The 15,491-nt window shown below is 39.2% G+C and overlaps 1 long non-coding RNA gene across 4 annotated transcripts in view; it reads right to left on the bottom strand.

The window, feature by feature from the left end:
• Positions 1-15,491, bottom strand: part of LOC140003133 (uncharacterized) — a 139,373-nt gene that overhangs the window by 3,431 nt on the left and 120,451 nt on the right. For 3 of the 4 annotated variants that reach the window (XR_011811146.1, XR_011811147.1, XR_011811145.1), the window contains 3 exons: positions 6,996-7,092; positions 3,751-3,923; positions 2,763-2,843 (listed from right to left, as the gene is read on the bottom strand). This is a non-coding gene — a long non-coding RNA (uncharacterized lncRNA). Of the gene's footprint in view, positions 1-2,022; positions 2,248-2,762; positions 2,844-3,750; positions 3,924-6,995; positions 7,093-15,491 lie in introns of those variants that run through there. The other variant, XR_011811148.1, reaches the window with a different exon arrangement.

Genomic DNA, 15,491 nt, shown 5'->3' with positions numbered 1-15,491 from the left:
CACAAGGGAAAAATTAGGAGAAGATGAGGGATTCTATTATAAGAGGTTTATTTCGTGCCCTACTGGAACACCATCCAGATATTTCATCTAAAGACTTCATCAAGAGTAAAGATTATACGGGATCAGCTATCTGAAATTAATTAAATGCTGGAACATTTTCTTGGCTGCTAGATGTCTGAGAAATCTGGAAGTGGCAGATGCCAAACTACCTGCCATGTGTGTACTTCCTGTAGTCTTATTTTCCTAAATGAAATGTAGTTACCACAGAGGATATTTGGAATTGAGAATGTAAGATCAACTAGATTTGGCTTTCCTAAATGTGGTCTATCTCTTAGCAAGTGTTTTACAGTTGCTATTACAACTTTGTGGAGAAGTTTTTCTCATTAACAATTGTCATTTTACATTTTCAGCGTGGAATAATTAAGATATTGGTCTAAGTTTCAAGGCAGCATTTTAGAGTTTTAGCAAATTATTTCTTATTGTCTAATTGGGATTACACCATTAGCACCCATTGTGCAGTAGTAGTAACCATTTATGGATTACAAAGATATAATTTGTAAACAGTTATTCATAGTAAATACATAATTCCAACGTTGAAGTAACTAATAAATAAAGCTGCATTTCCGTTATTTTTAACTTAATAATATCTCTAAGGGAAAAAATCTGATATCTTTAGGTCAGTTTTAGAATCATGGAATAATTTAGGCTGCACGGGACCTCTGGAGGTTATCTGGGCCAACACCTGCTCAAAGGGGGTCTCATTGCGTCAGGTTGCTCATGGCTGTGTCCAGTCAGGTTGAACCCTCCAAAGACCACAATCTGTGCTGAATGCTGGTTACTGCAATACATTAGTAAGAAACTAATTTACATGCAAAATTATTCTACAGATTTCTGGATACAATTTGAAATGTTCCACCTTCTCTTGGAGTTTTTTTCTCACTCATTAAACTTTCTTGATATACTGTTCAATAATTGTATATCAGAACATGGTGCCTGGTGATAGCCAACAGGTAGCAGGAGATATTTCATCCATTTAGGTGATAATAGCTAAATAGCTTAGAGTGCAAAAGTTGCTTTAGTAAGTAAAATCCTTTGGTTACTTTGTGATTTACGGCTTTTTTGTTTGTTTGTTTGTTGTTTGTTTTTTTCTTGTTTGCAAAGCTCGTTATTTCTTTCCAAGCTATTTTAAAGCTATCCTTCATTGTCTCAACAATGAATTCTCTCAAAGATTTTCTAGATATTTTATTTAACTTACAGTATTTTGATTTCTTATGCAAAGTTTTACTGGTCTTTCATTTATACTTTATACTCTAATATTGACACAAGCCTTACCTGACATCAAAAACTTTGTGCTCAGCCCTGCACAGATGCATCAGGAGAATTGCTGCAATATTGGAAAATTGGCAATTAACCTGTCTTCATGCTTCCCAAACTTCTTTTCCCTCCCGTGTGTCAGTTAGCTTTTTCTGCCTCATCCTGTCCTCATCCTTGGTTCTGTATGAGGGGAGTTGTGGTGATTTCTGGGTGAGCAGGAGCAAGACTTCATTCTTCATTTTTCCTACCTTGGAACATACTCATTTCCATCCAAAGTCATTTTTCTGGCCAACCGTCTCTTTGAAGTAGCAATGCTACAGTCAAATTTCCAGATTTAATTTGTTCTTAGGCTTTTGAGGGTGACAAAAATCTGTAAATTGTTATTGTCATCAGTACTTAAAAACACTCCCTTATGAAGTCTGTAGTGATCTCATTCTTATTTCTGGACAAACTCTGGGGAAATAAAGCCCATCCCAGGGGCAGATGCAGCTGTTGTCTGGGAAAGATCACAGGAAGGTCAGGGCCCTGGAAAACTGAACCCATCGTCTTCACATCCTGGTTAAAAGCCCATTCCTACAGGGGCTGAGTCCATGAGCCCCCTGACATGAGGAGACTTCAGAGACCCCTGCACAGAGCTCCTCTGATCTCTGCAGAACTGGGGAGCAGTGTTTATTGCCTCATCCCTACCGGCCCATCCTATCTCCTTTCAAGTTCTACCCCCTCTTTTGTGCAGACCTCGGGTCAGAAGAGTTCTGGTGCCAGGAAAGCAATTGTGATGACTTTTGTGGCAAAGAGACAGTCTCAGAGGCACGGTTGATCCTTGTTCCTTTGGTCCCAGTCGCTGGCAGAAGAGAGGTGTTGGTCAGGGCTAGTGCTGAGAGCCCCTTCTTCTACCTTCCTGGGAGACCAGGGCTGTGCTAATCAGCTCCCCCACTAGAAATGAACATGGGGCATTTTGTTTAAACTGAGAAGCTGATAGCATTGAACCCATCTATTTGTATAAACTAGCTGGCTATCTTCTTGCCATCTCTAATGTAAATCTACTATGGTATTGTGAAACTTTATTTATTTTACGCTTGCAGTATTTACCAAAGCAAATCATACAAAAGGGGTCCTTTCTAACTTCCATACCATTTTTCTACTGAATTATTTGTTGGAAAGATATGTTCATGTATAATTAAATGTGGCTTTCTTAAACCTTTGCAGTTGGTAGCTTAATATATATTTTGTTGTACTTTGAGTACAAAGGCTATATTATGCTTTTGTTGGCATCCTTACTAGTTAGTATGCCAACCGCATAATTTTGTTCTCTGCTATATGTCAGGATTCGAGTGCCGAGGGCTCAACAGGTGGTGCTGGGATAAAGTTCTGGCAAATCAAATAGGTAATGCAGTTATTTCTTTTGTCAAATTATAATTGAAAACAGAGACGAGTAAAATGAAACTCACATTTTCCTGGTGCAAAACAGGGTTTAGAATTAAATTCAAATCAGTTTCCATGACAAATGCACATTACTACTGGAGCTTGGTCTGTAAATAAACATGCAACACCTTAGTTTTGATGTAGAATGATTTGTTCTCTGTAAATTTAAACCTTAAACATCAGCATTTAAACAATAACAGAAAGCAAGAGTCCTCCATGATTCTTCTGTCTCTCTTGTACATATCTTGCAGAAAACGTGCCAAAAGCTTCAGGAGAACTTTGAAAAGATTTAAATCTAAAAAGTCAGAGAATTTGAGACAATCTGTGATACATAACTCGAATGTTTAACATCAAGAGTTTCCTGCCATATTGTTTTCTAATCATTGCTATAACCACGATCCCAGTAGAAAATGATAAATACACTGGAAATTCCAGTGAGTGTGCTGAATGAGGTGCTGCTTGTTTTATGCTTGACTTGGATAACATTTATTAATCCTAAAATCATAAAAATGGGTTAAAGCCTTCTACAACAAAAATACAACAAATCATGTATGCATAACTTGTTTTTCCAAATTGCATATAAAAAGACCTATGCTTGCAAGCCTATCCACTGTGCTATTGTAGCTGATGTTTTTACACTGAGATGTTTTTATTTTCCTCTGAGGACCTCTGTAAATCCAATGCATATAATCTTATCTACAGCTCCTACAAACACTGGTTTTACTTAGTTTTCTGTTCTTCCTCACTCAAAGACATTTCTCCTGAACTGTAATTTTCTTAACTCCAGTTCCATAGACTGATCACAAACATCTTTATGACCCTTTCAAGCTCTCATTTTACTGAAGGTTTTGTGACCACATAGCACATCCTCTTCTGCCACTTAATAACTCATTCCATAAGTGATCAAAAACTACTCAGCATGAGAAAAGGCTGTCACTTTCAATACACAAACTTTGTAAGTTTTACTTTTTATTTATTGCAGTTACGATTGCTTAGTCCCAGCAGAACACATACCTTTCTCTCCCACGCCAGCAGACTGAGGTTGCAATGCTGACTCCCAGGGCTGCAGGCAGGTGATGGAGGCCTGAGGTGCCCCGAACCGAACAGGATGACAGATCCCAGGGTAAGAAGCCAGCGCATTTCAAGATGGTTTTGAGAGGAATTACACAGGTGTTTAAGGAGACATTCTGCAAGAAACAATCAAACTTCACAGAAATCCGAGAGTGAGCATTGGAGATGTTTTGGGGAGTGGGCTAGTATATGGCCAACAGTGCCTAGCACATACCACCAGGGTTAGCTCCCCTTGCAGTGGTGTCAAATACCAAAGTTGTGCATGGAGGTAACAAAACTGGGAGTATTGGGAAAAAGTAATTAGGGATGGGTTGTTTACCTGGGAGGAGGCATGGGTGATACTAGCACCTTAGAGCAGGACAATAATCCATCGTTTTCATCATACTTGTATCAGACTTCTTGGGCATCAGGGAAAAAGCACAGGTCTTAGCAAACATAAAGAAGGGTACCCCCTGAAAACATGGTCCCTCTCCAGCCTTCTTTAGTGATGTTGCTCCCAAGCTTTGAATACATTTAGATCCAAATTTGAAATCTGTGATTAAGGCACAATTCTGTATTTTGGCATGTTGCATGCTATTTTCCTTTGTGTGCCTTAAGCCTGCACAGTTGACTCTCTGTACCCAGCATGGCTTGGTAAAGCTCTCAGCAAGCTGTTTAGAGAACCCGATGGCTAGAAGCCATATCTCAATGTGGATCCCGTTTGCTCTGTACTCCCCACAGTTCTGTGGGTTTTGTAATTGCTACTTTACTTCAGGAGTGAGTCTAGAATTCCAAATTCAACATTTACAGGAGTTGAAAATGGAGTAGAGATTGACTGGATTCATGGAGAGCTACTAAATTCATGAACCTTTAGGCTGTTGGTCTTTGGTGGGTCAGCAGTTTAATTTCTTTATACTTTTAGATGTGAAGATAGCTGGAACAATACTTTCACTGAGAATAAGAATCCCCATTCATCATACCTCTCTTCCAATATCCATGCTTGGACTGAACATATTCCTGGGGAGATTGCTTCATTAACCTAGCAAAGTTTTACCCAGTTTTCTCAGGATTTAATCTGGCACCTTCACTACAAGGGACGGACTCCAGAGGCATGAAGTGTGCTACAGCCAAAGTATTATTAAAGTCTCTGCCTCTTCAGAAGTCCAAATGTACACTACCACATTTCTAGATTGAGCTGGGACCTGCCGTGAGGACTGATTCCTGCTCTCTCTGATTTGCCATTAATGTTCAATGCATGAGAGAAAGTGTTCTTTTACTATTATTTTATTTTATTTTAAATAACTGTGTTGAATGTTTATGTTAAACCTCAGGTAGCTGTTTAGAAAAGAAACAGCTGAGAAGCTGATAATGTACCCCTTTCATTGACAAAAGATTTATGTCTTGCCTGGCAGGACTTCATACTTACAGAGCTCATGGCTGACATAGTCAAACACAAACAGCACGTAGTCCAGTGTTTATCCAGGGGAACTGAGACTGCTGCTCCCACACTTTTTTGTGTGAAATTAAATTGGCCACGTTGATATTGGCAAAGATTTAAAAACATGATAAAATTCCTATTAAAAAGGGGGGAGAGAGGCTCAGGAGCAGTTTGAATCAATGAATATTGTGCAAAAATAAGTATGCATGAACATTTCTGCTGACCTTCTGCAGGAGCCATCTGTCTAGTTGCAGGGCACCCTCTCCCTTGTGGGAGTGGGTGAAGAGTTCAGCTAATCTTAGTTGTGAAATGAGAATCTTCACCGAGAAACAAGTTCCTGAAATTCAAAGTTCTATTATTCCATACAGTTCCATTACAGGAAAATGGCAGATTCTTCTGTGGTACTTACAAACACAGTAATAGCAAATTTTTCAGATTTTTTACAGAGCTACAAATCTGAGCAGAATCTGCCCTTTCCTCTTTCATGTACAGCATTTGATTAATTGAGAGTTCAAAATATAATACCAGTTTTATATTTATCTCTTAGAAACAGCTTGTACCAGGTTTGATTTTTTTTTTTAATAACTTCTTTTTTCTGTGTAGTTGTTTGCCATCACTTTCTGTGAGGGTGCATAATGAAATACAGAAACTGGGAAGCAGAGAAACATGGGGGCTGGGGATAAGTATGTGTATGCTGTGTATATGTGCCATGAAGGTACGTATATACATCTCACTCCTAAGCCTGGAACCAGGTTTCCAGTTGTTCTTGAGTTTACATGCAAAAAGATGTGATTTGATAACAGCATCTCTCTGTGTTATTAAAAAATGAGGGATAAAAGCAAATTGTCCAGGACAGAAGTAAGATGGATATCATTTCTCCTCTCTACCAGTCCTCTTGCAGTCCAGAAATATATGCTTAGAGTTGTATTTTCATCTCAGTTTGATGTAGTAGGTTTTAGCTATTCAAATCCCTTTTTCCATTAGTGTAAGCTAAGCTGCTCAGGCTTCATGTGCGGATGTTGCCCTACTTTTGTTGCTGTCTGTGGGTTTTCAGTTCAATTTACCTGCTCTACTCTGTCAGGTAATTGAACCCTCATGGGGCTCGGGCTGGTGTGTACTCACAGGCTACATCACCTGCTGTACCCACCCAACCTGTGATATATCTCGTGCTTTCTTTTCCCTTTCAGACAAAGGCAGCTGCACTCACAGGAACACAGACCTGGCAGGCAGCACCCCACTGCCAGGGCTGGGAGGGCTTCCAGCTCATCTGCCTGGGCTACTCAGGTCCGCAGGTAAGAGCTGGGAGCCTGCATTTACACACGCCTGTGCTTGTTCCCAGACCCTGCTCTGCCATCCCACCACAGCTCACAGTTAGCCACTGTTTTCTTGTGGTTCTTGTATACGTGCTTTTTGAATGCTTGTTTCACTTGCTCCCCAGAACTGCCCTCTCTCTTCTCTTTGTTATAATTCCATCTTTATTTATTTTTACTACAAATAATGTAAGGGATGGAGCCTTGATCCAAAGTCCCGTTCATCATGAGACCTAGCATGTCTACCCTGCCTGGGTTCCAGGCATGTGACACAAGGCAGTGCCTACCAAGATGACTGTCACTGAGTTCAGAAGTCTCCTCACACATTGCATTTCACCAAAAAAAATAAATTACTTTGTTTCTCACAGGACTTGAGAAGTTGGAAACTCAAGCTAATATCTGTCTGCAGCTCCTTCCACTGGGGACTATGCCTCCTCTAGCACATGTGCCCAGCATCTTACCTCACAGTGGGTAACCCCAAGAAGGTTCTTCCATGGCTGCTGCAGAAGAGCCAGGCTGCATGCCATTTACTCCTGTGGGCAGCTGCACCATTCAGCTCTGGAATGACAGTATAATAAAAAATAAGAAGGCTGAGGCTTACATGAAGAGTGAAGGATGATGTAAGACACTAACTGAGATACTTGGATGCCAATACCACTTAGTGGTCAGACACTCAGCAGAGCTAAAGTGCCAACTTTCTATTTACAAGGGAAAGAATTATGTACTAATATTGCCATTCTCAAATTTAACTCCTCACAGAAAGACAAAGTTGGAAATATCCAGCTTTGCACCAACTTAACTTAAAATGGCAAAGTACATGTATATAAAGGAGCAGCTAGAACAGTCCTTACAGAGTTTGCTTAAAGCAATAATAAAGGTTCAGCATAAATGTGTACCATTAAACAACCTCTTCAAATATCAAAAGCAATTACCCCATCAAAACAGCAGAGAATAAGGCTATGAGAAGTAAAAAGCCATGTAAGAAAGTAAGTTGTGTCCAATGAAGAAATAGACTCAAAGAAGTTAACTAAAACCACAATAAATAAATAAAAACAATGTTTTTAAGAGTGTCTTGCTAAACATAGAAATCTAATATAAAACTACATTTAGTTTTCTCAGCCTATAGAAGGCTACCAGTGAGCTGGTGGTGCCAACACATGACAGAGCTGTAAAAACAGCAGCTATGGAAAATAAAACCATTGCAAGAAAAGTAAATGCATCAGTAATCAGGACAGGGGGGTTCCTGTCAGACCAAAAGTGTCTTCAGGACTTCAGCAGATTAAAGAGTCAAACAAGTACAACACTTGAAGCAGAGGCATTCACTCTCAATTTCTGAATGTACTCATGTGAAATTGCCAGTAACAATTGTTTGCACTGACCTTAGTACCACAGGTAGGGAAAAGGAAGATGAAAGTCTGTGAGAAAGGCTTCAGAGGTGACCCTGGGAACTAGGAACTAGTAAGCCTGACTTCTGAAGCAAACATACCGAAGTTGGAAAAAAGAATCAAATTGATTGACATGGGAAAAAATACATTCCTCAGAGAGGGGTTCTCCTGCCTCTTGTAAAAGACAGTTGTGTTTCCCAAATCTAGTAGAGCTCTGTGGAGAAATCAGCAAGATATTCTTCTTTATGAGGAAAGCCCAGCTGCCCAGTTAAATGTGCACCCTTGGAGACACAACTGCAGTTGTAACTAATATTGTTGGGCTTTGGTTTCCTTGCTGGATGGAACTGAATTCTCTGTGCTTGTGATTTTTTCTGAAAGCTGCAAGCCAAATCTCACATGCATCAATTAGACTGTGAAAATGTACTGCTGGAGCTGCCTATGGAATATAAGTTAATGATAAATTGCATGCATGCCGGAGAGAGACATAACAGAGTGTTATTGCCATTGTTCATCCTTTGGTATTTGGTCTGCAGAGTCTGAGCTTGTTAATCAGTAGTAGGTCCTGCTTTTACTAGGGTACGTTCAATGCCAAGAGTGAATTTCCTCTATATACTTTTCCACTGCAACCTTTGCCAAAGCTCTTTTGTTGAGTATGTCAGTCAGCTGTGCTCTTGCTCTAATTGTGCCAGTAACTCATGTCTGGAGATTATTCATTCTGGGTCCGGTGCAAGTAGCATTGTGTCTGAAGCTTATGGAGACACTGCTTCTAGCATAGGCCCAGCTGAAGGTAAGTGTGATTTTGGGCCTTTCTTCAGGTGCACTGGAGCTCTGAACAAGGGGTTTTAAAGGTGCACCAGGTGAAAGACTGTAAAAATACTAATTTCTGTATTGTGCACAAAGAATAAGGAGTACAACAACTTATGTTGTCTGAGTGCTCCTTTTGGGAAAGATTTGATCTTGTTCGTGAGATTTGTTTGAGATTGTTACCAAGAAAATAGTAGCAGCACTGTCAGGAAAATTATTTTGAATAGTATCTAAGTACTAGCTACAGCAATACTAGTTCTATCACTAGCATTTCTTCTTCCTCTGTATGTCTGGGGAGATTGTATTACAGTTGCATGTAAATGCAAAACCAGTTGTATGATGCAGACTGCTTCTTCTAAAGAAAACATCAGCTTGAAAGAGATCAGCCATTCCTGGTCAGAGAGAATGTACCGTGTATTTGATAGAAGACAACAGTAATTCTTATATGGTTGTCTACAGTGTCAAATTCCACTTAGCACTAATCAGGACAGATGCTAGACACATTCTCTCAAGTGAACTTAGTGATCTTCATACGTTTAGAGATAAGCCATTAAATAGACAACAGAATAACTCCCTTGGTTTACTCCCCTTTTCAGACAGAATGGGAAAAAACATTGAAGAAAACTCAGTGAAGACAAGATTCCCAGAATGTCAGAATAAAAAAAAAAAAAAAAAAAAAATCAAAGGCCAGATCTCCAGGTATGTGTTTGAAATACTGTTCATCCTTCCCATGTTTGGCTACCTTCCCATCCTTCCCTTCCTTAGCTACCTTTGAAGGTCACAGCCCCAAATTATATCTGTACAATATGTATGGTGCAGGGAAATATGGGTGGAGAATTGAGCCCCACCAGTGTTTTGCTCCACAGGAATGGACTGAGACAAGTGAACTCTCCAGGCATTGTGAATTTCCCTGGGTCCTGGGAACTCTGTGACTAGGATTATGTGAGGAAGAGTAAAGCTTTCTGGTGATCTCAGCTGAGCACACCAGGTCAGTAAATGTTACCATCTCTCTAAGGAACACTGGGAAGATACCTATCTTGTGCTTCCCCCACTTCCCATGAGTTTGTCACCGAAGGGGTAAGAGCAGATGCAGTTAATGGTGTTCCTCTATCAGTGCTTTCTGAGCATGTTTTTTTCTTCACAATGCTGCATTTGAGACATTCACATAAATCAAATGTCCGAATGGAAACAAAATCCTTAAGACAACACTGTCACAGTGTAGGAATATGTCTCCCTTCTGTGTGCCCAGGAACATGGGCAGTGTGAGACCTGATCTTACCCAGAAGTGTGAATGGGGCTGCACTGACCATCATGCCAAAGCTATTGTGGTGAAGGGAGGTGCACCATCCTGTCTGTAAACACAATATGTCTTTGTGCATCATGGCTAGTTTCAGAACAATAAGATAAACAGAAATGTGCTAGGGGGTGGGAGCTGCCAGTGATGATTAGCTGGTATCTCACAGGGGAGCCTGTTGGCACATGACTAAATCATACATTATATAAAAACTTGGGTTCACGATTTATTTTTTTTTACTTTGCTAGCAATATGCTAACATTTAGTATGAAAGCTAGTCAAAGAAAGAGAAAAATATCTGATGTTACCATCCTGTTTAGAGCAAGATAAAGTTATTTTCATTGTACAGTGGTAGTCTGGATGAAAACATGTTTCTTTGTGGTACTTACTTTTCAGTTTCGCAAAGCTATTTTTGAAATACTCTTCTGTTGGGATACGTGCTGTTCCAGCTTTCATCCTTGATAAAACCTACAATAACTAAGGAACAAACCTTACAAAGTAGTTCATGAGTAAGTGGAATTTAATGGGGTCAATTATCCCCACATGCTTGTGTGCAGGTTTCATTAATATTAATAGGTCTTAGACATGCGTATTGAGCTGAAGAATAGGCTATCATTGGCCTCTACACTCTATTTTGTGTGTGCTGATTTAGAATCATTTAAGAGAACATGTTAATTTTCAAATATCTAGCATGCTAGTGGGGAAAAAAATGTCTATTACTCCTGCAAGATACAGAAAAGTTGAAAGAAATAGATTAAACATGAGTGAAACAGCACAGATCCCGTTTGCTTATTCCATAATTTAGAATCACATTACATGCATGTCTCTTCATAAATATTTAATGAAATGGAAATGAATATGTAGCAGCCAGGGTTCTTCCCTCTAAGGGTTAAGTTCCATTTCTGCAAATTGGTTTGTGCCCTATTTCTGTTCCTGTGTCTCTGTGCATCTAGACATTTTCTTGGCATCTCTAACTCTTCTGAGGTTTCAGGAGATCTTCGGAGATTTCCTAGTAATTGACCTGTTTGGATTGCACATGACTGGCATTTGCTAAAAGATAATACAGTCCTGCATTTTGTTGTTAAGTGCTGGTCGTGTTATTAACTTGTGGCCAAACCAGAATAAAGGCTCAGGAGACATCATTTTCCCTTAGACAACTTCATTTGGTTCTTACCGTAATCTCCATTATAAATGAAGCACTTTGGTCTCAGCTTAAGAGAGTCGCGTATTCTTTAACTTGTCAGCTGTGTTTGTCCAGTAATGAATACACCCACTTTGCTTCATTTTTTTAAGATGTTACTGTACACTAAGGGTAAACAATCAACATAACATCAAAGTCAGATGATTTAACCTTCTGCCACTTCTCTAACCACTAAAGAGTTCCTGCCACTGCTAACTTGGTATTGGAACATGTGTAAACATTTTCTGAGAAAACAGGATTATCAAATGAAGGAAAGCTGATGCTGTCTCCTTAGGAAACAGGAATAATTAATAAGCTTAGGTCTGCCCAATCCCAAAGGAGTCTGAATGAGCCCTATTTGTTTTAGGTTTATAATGTAACAGAAACAAATCTTGCCGCTAGCTACAAAAGCATCATTCTGGAAGAACCTTCAGGTTTACTGCTGCTGTCATTTCAATTGCTACTATCTCAGTGGAACATAACTGATTTCAGCAAAGTTCATGATGTTTGGCAGCAATTTGAAGGGCCAAGAAAACTAAAAATGAAATTAGATTCTGAAAACAATGAACATCAGCCAGATAAGCACATGCAATCTACTTCGTGCTACACAAAAATTAAATACTGCTGATCTTTGCAAGTAGCAGTGACAACTCAAATATAATGCCTTTGGGCCTGCAATAACCTGGAGGCTAATTAACTGCAGAGAGGGCTTTTTATATTACACTTTATATTAAATAAATTCAGCACAAATCCATAGAGACCAATAAGCATTTTTAGGCAGTCTAGCTAAATTTTACCCCAAAACTGATCAGGCTACATACGATTCTGGCTTGTGAGATGTCTGATTAATGTATTGTCCTCCAGTAATGCAGATGCTTAAGACAAAACGACCAAAGAAGGGAGGAAGGCAGAGTCAGTATAATTTTCATGATTTTGTATCTTTTTTTGGATAAAAATATATTTTACCTCAGAGCTCTGTTATACTGCCCTCAAAATATATCATTTTGAAACCAGAAGTTGATATGATCAGGTGAGGAAAAAAGAGGCAAAAGAGAGCAGGCCTAGTGCTCTGGATCTTCATTTCAGGGCTTATCCAAATATTTCATAATTTCTCAGCCAAACCTGAAGATGTACACTAACTAGTAATAGGCAAGCAAAATGCTGCAAGACCAAGTGCAGGACACGGTATGGATATCAGCAAGGGATTTCTGGGGGGGGCAATAAAATCATGCTTTGCTTATAAAATAGGTAGCTGCAAAATAAGACATATCTCATTTTTTATTTCAAAACTAGCCACTATGTGAGCCAGTAATCTATGTCTGAACTGATTATACTACACTGTTGTCTTCTTTATGAACACTTCCAATGCAGTTATAAACTGTTGAACATAACAGGGAGAGGAACCAAGTGGAATCTTGAATCTTGTTAGATCCTTTAAGATGGATAAGTTTAAGAAGCAGTTTCCATGGACTTCTCTGCATTAAAATGGCAAAACCTCTTAAAAGAAAACCTCTATCATTCCAAAATAGGTGCCAGGTGTGGAGACAGTATCTGGTAGATGGTGATGTCTTGAGAGATCTGAAATATCAATAGGAGCTCCTCAAGCCCACCTCCATATTTTATGTCTCATTAGCAGAAATGTGCTAAACAGAGCAGCATGAGACAAAAAGAAACACCACCTGCATTGCTTTACCATACTTCTCAGATACCCCAAATCCAAAAGTAAAGTAGTAGATACTGTTGGATTTTACAAAAATATAATAAATAAAATAAACCTGTACCATACTTCACCACCAGTATGAGTCAATTCTCATATAGGACCTTCAATGAGTAGTGCCAAAATTTATGCAGAAAGTAGGTCGGGGCAACCTTGTAGCTCCTCAAGTTATGAGTCCACTAATAAACAGTGTGACAACCTTTATCAGAATAGTTTTATCCACAAATTAACACACTTTTTTAAAAAAAAAAAAAACATCAGAGGTCCTCAGCTGTTCCCAAATGGAGGTTGATTCACATAGATTTTCTAGATACTATAGATAAGGCAAAGTTGCTGTGTTTTAATTTCCATATGGTCAGAATGGAATAGTAAAGTAGCAAAGCTTTTTATTCATGGGCTAAGTTTTGTCTCTAATATGCAGCTACCCTTTTTAACCATTTTTTTTTTTTTAAATAGCTGCTTAGAAGTTTCTCAGTCTCAGGATTAAAATAAATACTACTGTTAAAAAAAAAATACAAAAATACTACTGTTAAAAAAATCTACTGTTAGATTCTACTAATCTAGAATCTACTCTAGGCTGAGTCCACTGGACAAAAACCAACAGATTCCACAGTGTTTTTTGGAAAACAACAGCTGAATCTCATGAATAAAACGTATAGTTTTTGAAAAAAAAATTAAAGAAGAGTTTCTATTGTAGTCAAGAACCTTTGTTAATAAGATCCAGATAGATTTACATTTTTAAAAAGCATAAAATTTGGGGGTTTTGCCATTTAAGTCAACAACTACTGTATAAATTACATTCGTTAAGACCCCTTGGCTCCAACCAAAGGGTATTAAGAGTCTGTCTAACTGTCTGAGTTATGAAGGGACCAGGTTAGAGGAAGTGGAAAAATGGACAAGCTATAGAATATCCATTACTAAAATGACTAATATTACTACAAATCTCAGTTCCAGTTTCTTTGGCTACTTTCATGGAGATTTAAAGATAATTAGAGGAAAGGTTCAGGAAAAAAAAGAAAAAAATAAGAAAAAACGATGGACAAATCCTGCAAAGGGAGGTCATATTTATAAATGCTCAATATTCCTTCAGGTTTATTGTAAATGATTTATGAGGTGCTTCTTAATATTAAAGTTCTTCATGAGTTCGTTGGAGAGATGGTCAAGATTAGTAATGAACTAATTGTCATAGGAATAAAATCATTGCTATCTGTCTCCAAAAATCTAGCAGTTTGCCTTCTGTGGGTAAAAATGAGGTAATGTAGCAAAGTCTTATGAGGAAAGTTCTTATGAGGAAACATACACAGTTTTTTAGATCACAGACAATTAAGATTAATGTTATATCCCACACTGTGCTGAAAGGGATATCGTGCCTGTTTAAACTTGTATTTAAAAACCATCTAATTTCTTTGTTTTTCCTTTTTTTTTTTTTTACTTTTTTTAAAAATAACTGTTTCCTATTCCAATAATATAACTTTTTCCTTTCACACATATTGCATTTTCCTCAACTTCAGTAATGAAAATAAATCAGTTATGTTCACTTTTGTTTAAAGCCAATTTCTCTTTCAGATTTCCATTCAGCAGCAAAGTACATGTATATCAACTCTGAACTCAGAGTTGTAAGTGAGGGCATTGAGGACAACAGATATATAAAATAGATTTCTTTGTCTAATTTATGGAAATATTTCTACTGCTTTTCTATCTTTCAAAATCTTGGAAAAATTATCCTTGAATTAATCTGACAAATTTGTTTAAACTGGGCATGTGGTAAAGTGGAAGATCTTTTAGATAATCATAGAATCATTAAGGTTAGAAAAGACCTCCAAGATCATCTGGTTCAACCACCTCCCAGCCGCCAGTACCACCCACTAAACCATGTACCTAAATACCACATCCAACCTTTCCTTAAATACCCAAAGGGACAGTGACGCCACCACCTCCCTGTGAAACCCCCTCCAATGCCTGACCACTCTTTCTGAGAATAAATGTCTCCTAATTTCCAACCTAAACCTTCCCTGGCACAGCTTGAGGCCATTCCCTCTAGGCCTATCACTAGTGATCTGTGAGACAAGGCCAACCCCCAGCTCCCCACAGCTTCCTTTCAGGGAGTTGTAGAGAGCAATGAGGTCTCCCCTGAGCCTCCTCTTCTCCAGACTAAACACCCCCAGTTCCCTCAGCTGCCCCTCACAGGACTTGTGCTCCAGGCCCTTCACCAGCTTCATAGCCCTCCTCTGGACATTCTCCATGGCCTCAATGTCCTTCTTGTACTAAGGGGCCCAAAGCTGAACACAGCACTCGAGGTGCGGCCTCACCAGAGCAGAGCACAGGGGGACGATCACCTCCCTGGCCCTGATGGCTGCACTGTCCCTGACACAAGCCAGGATACCATCAGCCTTCTGGGCCACCTGGGCACACTGCTGGCTCATGTTCAGGTGAGCATTGATTAGCACCCCCAGATCCTTCTCCTCTGCTTTTGAGCCACTCTGCCCCAAGCCTGTAGTGCTGCATGGGGTTGTTGTGGCCAAAGTGCAGGACCCAGCCCTTAGCCATGTTGAACCTCATCCCATCGGCCTCTGCCCA

Source organism: Anas platyrhynchos, chromosome 8, assembly GCF_047663525.1.
Source record: "Anas platyrhynchos isolate ZD024472 breed Pekin duck chromosome 8, IASCAAS_PekinDuck_T2T, whole genome shotgun sequence".
In the NCBI taxonomy this organism is placed as follows: domain Eukaryota; kingdom Metazoa; phylum Chordata; class Aves; order Anseriformes; family Anatidae; genus Anas; species Anas platyrhynchos.
The sequence above is the reverse complement of the archived record's forward strand: the minus strand, read 5'-3'. Positions and strand labels throughout refer to the sequence as shown.